The 17,201-nt window shown below is 36.6% G+C and overlaps 1 long non-coding RNA gene across 1 annotated transcript in view; it reads right to left on the bottom strand.

The window, feature by feature from the left end:
* Positions 1 to 17,201, bottom strand: part of LOC143213538 (uncharacterized) — a 118,008-nt gene that overhangs the window by 66,427 nt on the left and 34,380 nt on the right. Inside the window, exon 2 of the long non-coding RNA XR_013009991.1 lies at positions 6,139 to 6,233. This is a non-coding gene — a long non-coding RNA (uncharacterized LOC143213538). The remainder of the gene's footprint in view (positions 1 to 6,138; positions 6,234 to 17,201) is intronic.

The raw sequence follows: 17,201 nt of genomic DNA, 5'->3' as shown, positions 1-17,201 counted from the left end.
CGCAAAATTAATTTAATTTTATTCATGTAATACACAATGGTTGTTAAACATGTGTGTTGCTGGTAGAATTAAATGACACTATTTTCTTATTTTATCTTGATATTACAGATGTGTTTATAAGTATCTTTACGATCGCATATGTTAAAATGAATTTACAATGTACCAATGTTTTTAAAATGAGTGGAATTTACTCTAATCCACCTAAAATTTGCTGTGTAGCGTGAATGTAATTATGGAAACTATTACTAGAAATAAGAGTTGCTACAATGTTACTTGTCTAGACGCATTATACATTATAGTAGTAGAGAATGTACCCGCTGCATCACATATCGTGTCATCATCCGTGTTTACCCATTGTCGGTTGTCTAACCATATTAGTACAAAATCATTTTGCGGGGACATCCTGTTAACACGGGGGATTATATCTGCAGCTATAAATGGTCACGTTAATTTAGTTGTAATTATGTCAATTTCACAGGAAGAATATGGCAACGTGACAATTATAACTAGACGACGGATTTTATACACGACAAAAATGAGTAGATGTAATTTGAAACAGTCAAAGCATTAGATGTATTATATTTCAAAATACCGTTTTATCATTTTCAACCCAACGTACTAAGAAAGAAAATACATTTCTATTTCACCCCAGTTTAAATATTTATTTGTACTATCTACGATCGACAGAAAGGAAAATTCATCATGAATGGTGAAAAATTCATACAGAACGGAAGTTTCTATGCGTCAACGTCAATATTATTCGAAATTGAAACCATGAGGGTTCTCAAGGAATGGTCTATAACACAAGAGGCTCTATAGCTAATCGTAAGACAAAAGTAACAGAAAATTATTTCTTTTAAAATGCAGAACTCACGCGATATAATACCAAAATTTATTAGAAACAATGTAATCAAAAATTGCAATTTGCTTACCACTTCTATGTTCACTCATAATAAATTGTTAAATTTACTAAATAGATACATGAAAAAATTACTAAACATTGCTATTAAAGACACACATAATTTACGTAGAAGTTTACTTGACAAAATCTCTGAACTGAATGAAGAAATTCAGTTCTTGATTCCTCAACATGTACTGGAAAGATTCTACAAGTTTGAAAACAAAAACATTTAAAATTGTTTAAGGAATACAAAAAACAAGGTGAACAATAAAGGTGTGATTATTGATGATGATCTTACAGATGACAGCAATGTTTCGGATGCAAATAACAACGTTTGCTTCAAAAATCTAACAAACATTGATGTACCTACGAACATTTTCAAAAGATTTGGTCGAATCTGTGGCGCCGAAATCATTAAATTGTTTGCTTTCGCTCCAGTTTGTTGCAATTCAGGTAGAAAACTGTCATTTAGCATAAAGATACGCTGTCTAATTATAACATTCATGAAACTGTACGCAAATTCGAATTTCCACAGATCATTGTGGTTTTCACGGAATAAATTCCATTCGGTTTTTCAACTAGAAAAAAAAGGTTCCTTATACTACAGTTTCATTCATACTTGTTAATATGCATACATCTTTTTCTACGTAATGTCATTCGTACTTGCAAATTTCGTTGTATGTACGTTAAAAATGCCTGACTACCATAAATACATCAAGATTCGCGGTGCAGCTATAATAGATGCGATTCGGAGCAATATGACTTTATAATTAGACTCTCACAGTAAAGCAATTAAATCCCCCCACGCAGGCGGGGTTGAAAAATTGGGTCAATGCATTACACGTACGCAACATGGTTAATATCCGCGTCAATGAAAATCGATGTGCGTTTCCACGGCGAGTGGTTAATTATTCAAGAACCGGTGTGTCACGTTGATGCCATTATGCTCCAAGTTTCTAATCCAGAATCCATATTAATCTGGGCGTACGCTGGTCCGCACGGTGGTTAACGAATGTAGTAAGTAGTTCAATTTCAGAAGATACGTCACGTAAACCTATCTGTGTCAATTTTCGCGGAGTATGGTTTGTAAAGCCTCGGCAGGCTTTGCCCTTCTCGACACCGTGCACAAGGCTGCTGCCGCTGTTGCTGCCGTTGCTGGTGCTGCAGGGTTGTATTTGCTGGCTATCGAGTCTGGATCACGTCACGTCGTGTCGGATCGCGTTACGCTCTCAACACTGATCGGAGATTAGCACCGGTAACCCCACCTCCCTACAATCCCCTACTTTTCTCCCCCCCGTTTCCCCCGCCCCCCGTTAGCTCTCTGGCGACCGTACGGCATCCCTCCGATTGCATTCAAATCACGCACAAAGAGCTCAACTTGAGAGCTTCTCCCGTAACCGCACACTAGAGTCGCGCCTATCTGACAGCCGTATCTAACGGATTTTTAACGACCTTTTGTTAGCCAAAAAATGTATATAAGCTCCCGATAGTCGAGTACTGTCCCAGCGAAGGAGACAGCGCGCGGAAACGATGATCAGATATCGCACACGGTCGGTCGGGCCCCGTACCTTTTTCAATGTATGTATATCCCGCTTTTAAATCGTTGCCCTTTCAAAGAAAACCTGGCTGTGGCCCCCTTTGTTTCGCCCCTCCGTAAATGCAGATTCGACGAATAAGAGTACACACCGCGAAACAGAAATGATGACGCCGGAATGCACTCCTCGCGCGGGACATCCGGCGCGAGCTTACACACGTAAACCGCACCGCAATCTGCAACTTTCTAACTTGTGTAAGCCGGTATCGTTTACATATGTATATTAGGCTCTAACGTCCAATGCCGAGAGCGCCAAGAAAGTAATAACACCGATAAAGATCGAATACGCTGACGCATAGGATAACACACCAGCGGTGTCCTCTATTTTCTTTCCGATCGCTCCCCGTAAAAAGCTTGACAGACTTTTTCGATGTTTGTACAGCCGTATCAACACTTTTCGCATTCCTCTAATTTAATCGTGTTTATCTGCCGTGTCATGTTATCTTGAAGATCGAATATGACCGAAGACAACTATCCCGACAACTACTTTATACGCGTCCCGTTTTCTGCCGACTTACGCTCTAACGGTCTCCGCTTTTTTTATTTCTTTTATGCTAGCACAGTTCTCTGTTTTTCAATGTACTGTGCTGTCGCATTAATAGTGTTGACCCTCGTCCGTTCCTTATTTTCGCGAGGTCATTTCTCGCTTGCTGTCTCGATGGAAGAATCGAGAAATATAAATATTAGAGTGAGGCAAATTATTGGCTTTCTTAAACGCTGTGGCAGTCCATGGGGACTGACGGTATAGAATTTACAGAATAATGTATGTATATCATGCAGGGTGAGTCACCTAAGACAAGCGACCTCGGTAACTTTTTTCAGATAGGAAACAATGTGTTCCAGAGGTAATATCGACGTTTCAAACGAAATGTTCCAGACCAAATATCCAGGTATGAATGTTAACACATTACCGATCGATGATTATTGCATAATTTTGGAAAATCTATGGTACATGGCTAAACACTTTTTAATGGAATCAGCAATTTTCATCGTGAACTAACAAGTCACCCTCAACAACGTCATCTAATAGTTTCATTTAAGATTGCAATGTGAAAGAAAATTTCTATGCTTTCTTTTGGTACAGCACAATTATTGAAAATCCTATTAATAGGCTTTATGAGGAGTTCTACATAGAGAGGATTGTATTTATTGGTTTCCGAGCTGTAGAAATCCAGAAATTCAATCGTTGCTGACATGCTTATGCCGTAAGTACACTAGATGATGAATGATTCCTGCGGCGAACGGTCTCGTTAGCTCCTCGTTTCGAAGTTCCTCATTCGGGCGCAGTTCGTTTAACGTCATGTTGAGTTTTCAAGATGGCGGTCTGAGCACAGGGGAACATTTTGCGAGAGTCGTTAGCACGGTTCGGAGCCACGCCTCCTTCGACGAGGATGCCTCCTTTTCCGTTCAAACACGTTCTGTTCCTCGAAGAGCTGAAAGCCACTCGAGACGAAACCAGTCGCACTCGAAAGATCCGGAAAGCACGAAATAATCACTCAATTATCGACAACTTAACGAAGTTTATTACATACCGAGCTGCGGATTTTCAATTTATAGCTTATGAAGATCTTCGACAAAAAACTAAACGATTAACTGAAGGAAACTGACGAAATGGGAAATGAAATTCTATGTATTCTAGCTCAATTTTGTGATTATCAATAACAATGCTTGAACTTGGTATAAAAATGTCTGATCGTCCTTCAGCAAACGACGATATTTTGTATTTTTTGCACTAGTTAAAGTGTCTCTCTATTTCAAAACCGCAAGGGAACTAAAAATATTGGTGCCAGACTGTCCCTCATTCAAGATTAAATGTCTCGACACGGTGATTGGACGTTTAATTACATTAATAATTGTAAAGCTGTTACAATCATAAAACGTCATAAGATGAAATCTCTCCTACGACTTCATCAATTTCTGATCAGTTAAGAATGTAAGCGCAAGCATTTGTCGCTTTTACTGCGAACTTAATGATTCGCTCGTAGTTATACCCATCTGTACAATGTCCATGTCCGGCTTGAAATTTTAGTTATATGCATACCAGACACAGTGGAAAGAATTATTTAGATTTTATTTTTAATTGCGAAGGAAATGGTAATAGCAGTTTAATTTCAATTAATACAGGCAATTTTTATTTTGTACTAGAGGGGAGTTGTTGCTCGCGAGCTTCGCGAGTAGGGTGAATGTTTATAATGTCGATAATGTAAATTTCTATTGAAATATTGATTAAAAGCTGCGACGTTCTATTGGAATATTGATTAAAAGCTACGACGTTCGTTTTTCTGTTGTATTGAAATATGATTCTAAAAGCACTTTTAGTTTTTCCCGGATTTTCCATTTTTCCGTGATACTTTTCCAATTTTTCTTATCCCAGAACCTAGTTCGGACTAATACGAACATTTTAAAAAAAGAATTAGCCAAATCGGTCCAGCCGATCTCAAGTGATGCGTTTACCAACGAACAGCATTTTATTTTTATTTAATATATGTATAGAATAGATGAAGATCCACAGTAATCCACAGTAGATCCACCGATAATAACGTAACAGCATTTTTAAATATTTCCCATGCCTTTACCGTTTCACATTCCACTTGTTCACTGTCGTTATAAAAGCATCAAATCCCGCGGCCTACTTATTGTCTCGAAACGAAACATTTCGTGAACCAGTTTAGCTAGCGGCGAGTGACATTTCTGGGAAACTGAAAAATTGATCTGGATATGGCATCGATTACCAGCGGCAGCGAAGGCCGGCAGATAAGTTGGAAAATCATAAAAAATGTATCGCAGTCACGAAAGGGTTAATTCGCTTATCATCGGTGATCAGGGTGCAATCTCTCAGAATCGGGCAGTGTCGCGTCCTGTATAATTCCGAGTAACGTGTGCAATAAAAAAAAATGAGTTTGAGTTTCGATGGAAGCGGGTCAAGTCGAAATAGATATAGATAGGTTGGTAAGCAAGCACGGGAGGATGATAGAATGGGCCTATGCATTCGTCCGGTAAATAGCGTGATTGATCGATATTATATTCATAACAGGCAACGACTTGTCATCAATCATAGCCCGTCGCACATAACTGCGGTTCTCTGTAATATACCTGCCTAGCTGGTATAATACATTACGCTCCCAGTCCGTACACCGGGTGTTCTAAAATCATTTACTCGTAGGCATTGGAAAAGTTTTTGCTCGGCCGACATTAATGACTGGAAATCGCCGTGATAATGTGAAACTATAAAAACTTGTTCCTCGCGGAGGAAATCTTCGCGTGTCGCTGCTGATAACATTTTCAACGTGTTCATCGTGCATTTTGCGCAATCGTCAGATTGCTGGTCAAAAAATTTCTTGTTTCAATTGCGGCAGTTAGAAATAAATTGATTTTGTTAATCATTTTAATGAAAGCATACGGAATATTTTAATATCCTTTCGTCTCTTAATAATTTTAGTAAAAGCATTAGGTTCTTTCGCCCTTAATAATTTTAACAAAAGCATGAAGAATATTGTAATGTTCTTTCGTCCTTAATAATTTTAACAAAAGCATGAAGAATATTGCAACATTCTTTCGTGTCTTAATAATTGTAGTAAAAGCACGAGAGGAACAATCATCGCTAATTCTTGTAACAGATATCGTCATTGTTTGTTTCACTTACCCATTGTTGTCATCATTGCATGAAATCCGCAGTCTAATAACAGCTATTCGCCCAAAATCGAAGTCAATCGAAAAGGAGACAAACTCGGAGGAAAACTGCAACAGAAATTCGGAAATATTTGAATGACTGGTAGATTCTTTTGTGGGCTAATTATTAATGCCGTTATTAGATAAAAGTATTCATGCATGTGCGATTACTATGCTAACCTAATACCTGCCGTGCAGGCTTGGAATCGTAACGTGACATTAGCATTCGTAATACATGTTGACAGTAGATTATATGCAATGCGAATGTTGGGTTACACGATAGGTCGAGTCGTTTATATCAATTTTAAAATTCTTATCGTGGCATTGTAAGAAGTAGATTTTCAGGTTACAATATCATGCAACGCATGCGATATTCTTGTTGACTGATTGAGAGAAATTTGCCGAAATAAAATGCCGAATTGACGTAATACGTGAGCAAATTGGGTTTGCTATACATACGACCATACACATGTAAGCGATATTCTGAAGATAAGAAACTAGAACGTGAGGGTTAAGAAATATGATCGATGGTAGTTTATTAATAACTTCGTAAATTTAATCCCAGCGAACGGTTGTACCGAACTGAAAAGATGGTAGATAAATTGTTGACTACGTGAACGTTTATTTCTTAACATTTTATTTCTCAATCGAAATTTTTTCTCCTGTTTTGGTGGTTGGATAGCTCGTTTGCATGAAATTCCTTCTCACGTTATGAGAAGAACGGTTATGAATATTATTAAAGAACGATTTTGATGTCTTTTTATACAAAAATTTTCGGTGACAGTATGGTGCGCCATTTTGAAAAGACTATATTTATAATTAGTATCTAGTTGTGTGTCCAAATAAAGGTATTCAATTAAGAATTAGAATCAAAAAGACTAGTCATCAATTATTCGCTGCATAAGCATTGAACGACATGAAAAAATTTAATTCTTCTTTTAATCATCTTATTAAGGTGAAACTAATAGACTGGTGGCCTTAAATCTTTTTAATACCTCCACTGTTTTAAATTGTAGGTGCTCATTTTTGTCATAAATGCATAAAATCTTAAGATAAATAATTGTAAAACGAATGTAAACGGAAGTCATCCAAAATTATTGTCGTATTTTCAAGATTGGCATTGAAGAATCACTTTTGTTACGCTAGCTGTATAATTTTTCAAAAAACGTATCGAGAAGCTGAATCATTCCGTACAAGAATAATTTTGCTTATACAGCCTCGAGACCTGTCCTTTTATGGTTAATAGAAAATAATGGGAATATAATAGGGTCTGAGTGTCTAATTGTAAAGTGATTGTGTTTGAATTTCCATTTGTTAGTGTCGGTAGGCAGGCATTCATATGCGGCTCCATATGTTGATATCGTAGCCTGATGGGTCCGACGCGTGACAGTGAGTTCAGTGCTGACAACGGTAGTCTTCCCTCCCTGCCACTCGAAGGCTCTCAGGTAATGCGATCCCGGCAGCCTAAATAAACAGGTTAGAATAAATAAGAGCTATTCTAAACGTCAGTTCAGTGTTTACGTAGCTGTCAGGGAGGTGAAGGGCACTCTCAGTCTCGAATGGTTATCGAATCGGCCGTTTGCAGCCCTCTTCCTGTACGCGGGCACCATCGTCCACGACTGTCATTTCCGTAATATTTTTATGAATGAAACGCCGCTACTCGTGGAAGCGGATAACAAGAACCGGAAAGACAAACAGACTGCTCTAACCTTCATAAACATTATTAGAAAGTTCAAGCAGTTACTGTGGGGAACAACAATTTCTATTCCGGACCGAAATTATATTATCGCCACATCATTGCTCGTATTTGCTAATATTAACCCTTTGCACTAGGAGACATTTTAACTCGATAATTAAACATTTCTTCCGATCTAGAATATTTTCATTCCCAATGATTTTTTAATTTTTATGGGTGCGAAATTGGTATAATTCCTCATACAATACCTAAATGTTTAGTACTTGATTAGATAATGACATATTTAATAATGCAAAGAACATTTTGAATAATGGTACAGCAATTTTTAATGGTGACCAGTGCCAAGGGTTAAGAGTACAGTATTTTATCGGGTAAATGTCCCAAATGTCTGGCCGATAATTGTCCCAGAACTATCCCCACTCCTGCGGCGTGTACCCCCTTGAGGGGCCAAGAAGCTCGAGAGGCCTCGGTCACCGAGAAGTATGGCATCATACTTCTGACGGCCCGGGTATATCGGTGAGACCACACTAATCCAATAACAAAACTTCTTTATTGTTCATTATTTTTTTATGGGATTTTGACCAACATATTCGTGGCAGTTTTTAATATAGTTCCGATAATATTTACTTGTTCAATGAACGATGAAAGTTTCGAACACTTTCTTTCCCGTACGCTGTCCTTCTTTGCGTCGAAAACTTTCATCGTTCATTACACAAGCAAACATAATTCGAATTATATCATATTTGGTATCATTTTCATTAGATAAATGCCACGAATATGTTGGTCGAAGTTCCACCAATAAATAATGAAAAATGAAGAAGTTCTCGGCGAGCGAGGCTCTCGATCTCCACTGTCCTTTTCTACGTTCGATAAAAGTCAAAGAATAGTTTTCCTGGCGGATAATTGTCCCTCTGAGCAGACCCGTGTTGGGGACAACTGTCGATAAAATACTGTATTACTGTATTCCTATTAACCTGAGCTGATATGAATTTGATTGGACTTTCGTGGCGTCTAAAAGAAGACGTCTTTAAGATCAAGATTTCCTCGTACACTAGAACAAGATGTCGCACTATCGTTCAATCTACATACTTTTTAAAAACAGAGCACTCAAAATACCCTCGACAACGAAAAACCTCCGAACTAACGCGCTATCGGTCCCTTTGCCCGCACAATTTCGGATAAGAGCGATCGCGTGCGCAACGCTTTCGTAGAAAATGTGCCGGCCAATTGTCACTTCGCGGAATAACTTTCACGCACAATAATATCTACTCGAGGTGGCAATTATGACGCAATCGTCAGGAACGTTTATTGTGTCGAAAGCGAATTGCTAGTAACACAATGCAGCCGTTGCGTTTAAGTTTCACGTTCTTGAAATATGTCGGGGCTGGATAAAGAAAACGTGGGCATGACGCGCGGTGTGTGCACGGGTTTCGACCGGTGGTAACGCCCGAAGTTCGTGATAGTATCGATGGCATACATTTAGCAGCCATTGTCGGAGTGAAATTACAAAAGACAGAAAAACGGAGCAGCCGGGCGAGAAGGCTAGGCGGTTGGGGAGGCGCGAGGGACGCGGAACTGGTGAAAGAAGCAAATAAAATTGAAAGTTGACGTCTGGCTGCGTGATCCTCTCACTCGTAGTCTTTCTGTAGTCTGTCAGCATGACACCGAGCGACGCCTTCTTTATTATACATTCAATTATTAGGCGCTGCGCATGACAAGCGCTATTGCATATTTATATCTACCATCCGAGGCGAGTTCAGCCGGATAAGGGGGTTCCTGACAACCCGTCACGAACATACGTTAACATTCTTAATAACGCACTCCTCTATATGCACACGTACACACCCATCGCACACGTGTACGTGTGCACATATACATACAATATTGTACGTATATACGCGTACAGTTAGAAATCACACGGAGGGACACGCACACAAGCGACACACATGCGCGCTGATATAAAACACACGTTTACATAGTGGCAATGTACGTGCAGAAACCGTACTGCTGCAGTATAATTTCAATACACGAGGAAGCTATCAGCCTTTATAACCTGTTTATTACGATAATACCGTAAATTTGCATCGCGTGTTCCCCGTAATCGCTTGCCGTGGCGGATGTCATATTACGTTAACTACAGTAGTTAAATAGGCATCCCGGGAATAGGCCCAAACTGGTATACCGAGGAATTTGCGTCGGTCCAATGTCTGCGCGTGTAGAAGCCTATCGATTTCAGAACAGTTTAATGAATTTTCAGCATTTCAGCGACTTCGTACATAATTCTCTTAAAGGCTAATCATTAGTTTGCGCTCATTTTTTTCCATTCAACTTTGTCGCGCTTTGAGCAACCAACGCGTGTCCACTCAGTTTTCTTGTTTAATGTAACGGCGTGCTTCCGGTGGGAAGTACTTCTCCTTTTGTCGACGGTACTGTTCAATACAATGTTCTATAGAGCCAATACAATTTTTATTTCTTCCCCTTTTTTGTTACTTGTAAAATGTACTTTTGATTTTAACTATATTTTCTGAACTAGAATTGTACAAATTGATTTAATGCCATCGGTTTATAAATAATGTCTTCTCTCTTCATGGGATAGCAAGCTTGATGCAATTTGATTTGCAAAATAATAATGTATCGATTACTTAAATAGAAAAGCTTCAGAGTACTAAACACAGATTAAAAATTTAAACTTGTTTTTCATATTTAGAAAGTCTTCGCGCAATGGCAAATAAATCAATGAACAGAATGCTCAAGATTGAACAGTAGAGAAGATTAGTAAACAGTTTTATAGCTAATCTATGGTAAAGTTAAAGGTTTCTTCTGTATTTAGGTTTTGGAATAGATCAAATTAATTTAACGTTTTAATAAAATAATAAATACCACAAAGGAAATGAATAAAATATGAATAAATCAATACATTTTTAAATACAAATGGGCAAAATACATGTAACAATATTTCATTCTGTTCGAAGTGACATTCCCACAATTTCGATCACCTAAAACTTTAAACATTATACAGGTAGTAGATATGCAAGATAAAAACGATACAAAATGATGTTTATTAAAATTCTCTTACGTTATCCAATGATTTAATATATTTTTTATCAGATTTTTATATACGTTGATACGCAGTTATAAATAATGCATCAATTTGTTGTCCATCTTTTTGATGAATTATGACTAGACTGCATTTATGGTAAAAATGTGTAGATCAGATGCAAAACAGTAAAAAAATTTTAAGAATTTAAAAATACCGTCTATCACTGTTAACTTACTAAAATGATAAAGAAAAGAAATAACTGTCTACGTAGCTTCTGTACTAATTAATTTAAACAAATTTTTATTTTCGCCTAATTTACGTAATTGGGTCAAACGAGCTTGTACATGGTTAGTTTGAGTATTCGAGGTCCTTAAACAATATATTCCTTCAGAGACCTCACATGTAATTTCGTTACAAGACATCTGCACGTGTTTCGAGGATTCTAAACGCTGCAGAACTTGGTTTTGCAAAATAACGTAATATTTATGTTTTTCGTATTCAAAGTAGAAAAATCCGAGCCAAGGTAGTAGCTTTTTCGTCAACAAAATGCTGAACTCCGATCGTATATCAGACACCGCCCACGGCGACCGTGGCTCCGTAAAAAGAACAAAAACTTTCTTATTTTCCCGTGGCCATGGCCGCCTGCTTTGATATACGATACGTTTGTACCGTGTCGGCCAAAGCCTTCGAAAGCCGACCATCTACCGTAACAGCATTTTTATGCTAAACTGGACGGTGCAACTGACAAGAATTGACAGAGTTCGAAAAACAGCTGACAGTCCGCCATGGGACCACTCCTCTATCCGACAGCGGTAAATTTTGAACTGTCTCTCAGCCATTTTTTTCCACTCCCTTTGCAAAATAAATGCTCGCTCGGTTCTACCATTACACGCGCACGTTTCCGTATATTGTGCGTGTATTAATACGATATTCGGACCAGATCAATTCAGAAATTTCACTGTTCAAGTGGCCCTTGTTAAAGAAATTACTGTACCTACACTAGAAGCCCCATCACGTTAACTAATTAGGGGAAAAGGGTCTGTATAAGACAAATTTCAAATCTAACAGAACAATTTATCGTAACGTGACAACGTCAAAGAACTCCCAAGTTATTTGTTGTACGAATAAGTTTTACAAAAAAATGTTGCATGGTTTTCAGGGCAGCCTACAGTGCTTCAATCTGTTTCTTGTTATTTTTCTTTTTTATCGAGATATATGGGGGTCATCTTCAGCTTTTTAAATAAGACTGAAAATTATTTTTGATTTTATTAAGCTACTAGAGGGGAGTTGTTGCTCGCTCGCTTCGCGACGTCGATAATGTATATTTCTACTGAAATATTGATTAAAAGCTGCGACGTTCTATTGAAATATTGATTAAAAGCTACGACGTTCGTTTTTGTTGTTGTATTGAAATATGATTCTAAAAGCACTTTTAGTTTTTCCCGAATTTTCCATTTTTCCGTGATACTTTTCCAATTTGTCTTATCCTATAACTTAGTTCGGACTAATACGAACATTTTAACAAAAGAATTAGCCAAATCGGTTCAATCGTTCTCAAGTGATGCGCTTACCAACGAACAGCATTTGATTTTTATTTATATAGATATGATCAATTAAAATTTCATGTCAATAAGGTAGTTGTAAGTTACAACTTGTAACGTAGCGGAACTTATGTAAACTATAATAACATTCACATTCATATATTGTATTGTCTTCGTCCTTGTTTGGTTTAAAACAATAAACAAATAATAATAAAATGTTGATGATCTTAATTCCATTTAATTCTACTGGATAGATTTCATCCTACACACGCGAAAGTAAATATGTAAAGAGCCAATACCGTATACAAATAAAATACATTTTATAGTAAACACTTACAATTAGTGTAGCTATGCATAGTATTGTATTAGCAAATGCAGTGTTCATATAATATAATAGAACGTGCAAATAACAGGCATTCATGTAACAGGACGCTCGCATAACGTATGTTCATATAACGGAGGTCCTATTATATGCCTATAAATATACATTATACACGCGTACAATTTATACAAAATACAGGCTTTCTAGGTTTATAATTTTTGTGACAGCAATATTCTCGATATATTGAGCTACCTCGAAAAACAAAGAACTGAAATTATTAGGTTGCTGCACATGAAATTGAAAAAACACCGTTTGGTTTCCGGCTGTTTTATTCAATGAAAGTAGTTTTTATTGACTGGCGCACGTACATTTATTAAGTGAATTCTTCCTTGACAAAATAGTTGTTATGTTCAAAAGTATTCGATTGGAACGAAAGTTCGTCGAGTTTTTAAAACTCAAGAATAAAATTAAGATATTTATTCATAAATTTATTAAACTAGCGTGACAGAACCATTTTATATGTATAATAGAAAGATAGCTACATATTTTCCATTCTGTTCTACTGTTTTTTTCCATTTTGAGGTAACTCATCATGTCATTGAATAAACGATGATTACGAATACGTAATCGTCTAACGATTACGAAAAAATTAATTTTATCTTTGAATTTTAATTTAGTAACTCCTTAACGAAGCCGCTGAGAACATTTTCGTAAAGGAAAAACTAATTCCGAATGACCTTAGGAATCTTCCTCTTCAACGAAATAGATTTTCAGGCACTCTGTATAAAAGAAACATGTAGATTTAAACTGTAAATTAAAAATGGATCAAGCATTTCCTATGTTCTTTTATGCAACTGTTTCTGGGAAGCATGCGAAGGTAAAATAATTTTTTAATTTTGTGTAAGAAAGAATAGATCGATACAGTTTTTATAGTTTTGTACAATGTGTTTTTATCGTCGTCTGAATTTGCCACAGTTATTATGCTGGCGTAGTTAGCGTCTGAACTGAGAGAATTGTTTTCCGAACAGAATGCAATTAGCAATCAGTAAAACCAATGCGTGAAGAACGACTTCCTAGAATCGCGGAGAATCAACTATCGTTCTCCAGCTGTAACAGTTGAACGCGAATTTACGTTTGTCAGAAAGTGATTCATGGATGACTCGGGGCAATCGACAAAAAGTAATTTCCGTTAATCACGCTATAACATGTCTGCGAACAATTTGCCACGCCTAAAAGGCAGCGCAAGAAAGATGTAATCGCGATATTAGCGCCGATATGTTCGCCAACTGTTAAATCGGTGTTACATCGTAAAGAAGCTTACGTTCGCCGAGTAACATGTCGGTAGTCATGTAACGTAACCTTAGTTAAGCTTACTAACGCCACTCATTGTCAGTTCGAGTTTCCAATAGAAAAAAAAAAGTAGCAAAGGTGTAAAGTCGATGCGTGTATCTGTTCAGTCGTAAAAGTCGACGAAATTTATTCGTCCATTTTGTATTCCGCGTTATATGAGCCGTGCATCCTGCGAAAATATTTGCGACAGTTTTTTGTAAGCTTGTCCGCGTAATTTATTCATTTATTCGTGAACCAAAGTGCAAATTAACCGATAGCGTCGGCGATCTTTACAATACTGTGCATTGTTTATACGTTACTGACAATGTATGTGTACAATGTCGCATTAAATGTATTCAGTGCAGATAACGCGTGCGCAATTTCACGTCAATTACCGTCGCGCTATTTTAGTTGTATAATTATTATAGGAACGCGTAAATTATTGAATCAATCGCTGTAATATAATTGCAAACACGAGTTGAAAATTTCTGGTGAGTAAGAAACGAATTGAGATATTATCATACGTGTAGAAACGTGATCGTTTTTTTGAAGTCATACTATGAATTTTTATTTAACTTGGAACAACATTTTTTAACGCCAGTACTTTGAAAATTATGCAACCGTATTGTGTGAATTTTTTTTGACTTAAAAATCTCTTCCCCCTCAACTTTTTCAACCAAATCTTTTAGCTGTAAATGATTTACAACAGCAAATAACAAGCATTTTGTTTATCAATTCTATTATTGCAAGTCTTGTCCGTTCTACGTGAACGTGACACAATAAATATTTACAATGGTGAACGGCGAAACTCGATTTACATAAACTAGTCGAGTGACAAGCAGTTTGTGTAACTGAATCGTTCATATAACAGGAAACCACGTAATTTTCACCATTACCTCTGACCTTTCATTGAATTATTGACGTAAATACAAGCGAAAGATTTACTTATACATATGCAGTAAATAATGTTTGAAACGTAACTAATTAGGAAATGAATTTGTGCGCACCATGATAGCGAATTAATTTGCCTGTTATTTTAAAATATAGCTACAACGATGTAACGTATTAACATTAAATTAACAGTTCATAGAGACTCGAATGATATATGAAGTATACATATTCACAAATTTAATTAACTTCAACATAAAATATACATATATTCACAAATCATTTGTTTTATAATTAGTTTTATTGATTTGTCAAGTTAGAAATTCTATTATCGTGGGTTCTTTGAATCGCGGACTGCTGTTTTCATGTAAACTAATAGTAGACGTTCATACATATGTATAATATTGGAACGATGTTCGGCAATAATTCAGGAAAGTAATAGGAATTTGGCAGAAGTTCAGTTGAACCTCAATCTGTCACGGCCAATTTAGTTGGAATTTGTTAGTAGATAAATCTTCACAAAACTTCGTAAAAGTTAACATATATATATTGAACTTTAATGCTGATGTCAGAGTCAGAACAATGAAACCTGTCGAGGTAATGGATATCTTTGTTATTTTAGAATTACTGATACTTTAAAGACGTTCCAATTTATTTTAGCTCATATTTTAATAAAAATTAGTACTTTTTATACTCGGTAGTTATTTTACCTCATATTTTAATAAAAATTAGTACTCTTTACACTTGGTAGTTATTTTACCTCATATTTTAGTAAAAATTAGTACTTTTTACACTCGGTAGTTCTATGTGCCAACAAGCACCGTTTCAATAAAAGTACACTGATTCCACACACTTTAAATCAGAACAACTTATTTATGAATAGACCAGACGACTTAAATTTCTCTGTAAGGCTAGAAGAATTAGTTTAGTAAATGATGTGTGAAAAATATGTTGAAAAAATGCATTTGGAGGGAATTGTGAAAACCAATAGTAAAAATTGATTTTTAAGACTTTTTTAGCTGGCCCAATAACGAAAATACAAAAGATGTGTCTGGTCGACTGGTATAAATTGTATACGCTCTGAAAATTTCATTGAAATTAGTTAATTGGTTTGCGAATTATTAACGATCCAAAATGGTAAAACTTGCCGCTTTATGGTACACTACAAATTACCACATTTGATCGTTTATAATTCGTAAACCAATTAACCAATTTCAATGAAATTTCCAGAGCGTATATAATTTATACCAGTTGACAAAACACATTTTTTAAATTTTATATATTTAATATCAACATCTCATTATACGTTATTTAATTACATTATACGTCTTTTAACGCGGAAGGACGTGGCAACCATTTGCAAATGCTTCTAATTTTATTATATTCTCGACTTATCTTTTAAACTCCTTCATGATCCCCAAAAATGTCACAGTAGAGAAAACTTGATATTTTTCATATGGATATATTTATTTCAAAGCTTAAATATTTAGAAACGAATACAATTGTATATAGGGTTGCCAGAAATGTTTTATCCAAATATAGAAGAAGTACAGAAAACTGCAATTATGTATATACGAGATATGCTTAAAAAATAGGACTTCAACTAAAAGAGGTACACAGCACATTTTTAACTTTCTTATTCGACCAAAGAATTTTTGAAAATTCTATGCTATTCAAATGTGATATAGGAGATCAAGTTCAAATATAGAAGACTCATATCAACTGTAGAAGATCCGGCAACCCTAATTGTATACCGTCTGACTAAAAAGCAAGGCACAACATTCATATCTGTGAAGTTTTCTTTAAAATCTTCATCACGAGTTTGACTCATAATGCACGACGGGGGGTTAAGGGTTAAGGGTTAATCGTTCCCTTCGAATTTCGTTGGAGTAAATGAAGTTTCACTGTAATTACGGCAACGTCGAAATGCCGCTCGGCTGAACATTTCAGACGCGCTACAAAGTTTGAATGATCCGTGTGTGCACGCGTTTTTCATACACAGGCGAGGGGTTTGCACCTTTTGAAGTCGGATACCATACCGTGGCTGTCGTCACTACCAAACTAAGGTCGGCCTTCATTGTACGCGACTATAGAGGAGTACAGGACAGGGGGGACGCACGAATATCAATGTAAAGTGAGACGGGTCCTGAACTGGGAGCAATCTCGACAGTGCATCGGCCAACGGATGACAGGTATCGACCTGGATCAACATCGTTTTCCT

Source organism: Lasioglossum baleicum, chromosome 11 (genome assembly GCF_051020765.1).
Source record: "Lasioglossum baleicum chromosome 11, iyLasBale1, whole genome shotgun sequence".
Taxonomy (NCBI): domain Eukaryota; kingdom Metazoa; phylum Arthropoda; class Insecta; order Hymenoptera; family Halictidae; genus Lasioglossum; species Lasioglossum baleicum.
The sequence above is the reverse complement of the archived record's forward strand: the minus strand, read 5'-3'. Positions and strand labels throughout refer to the sequence as shown.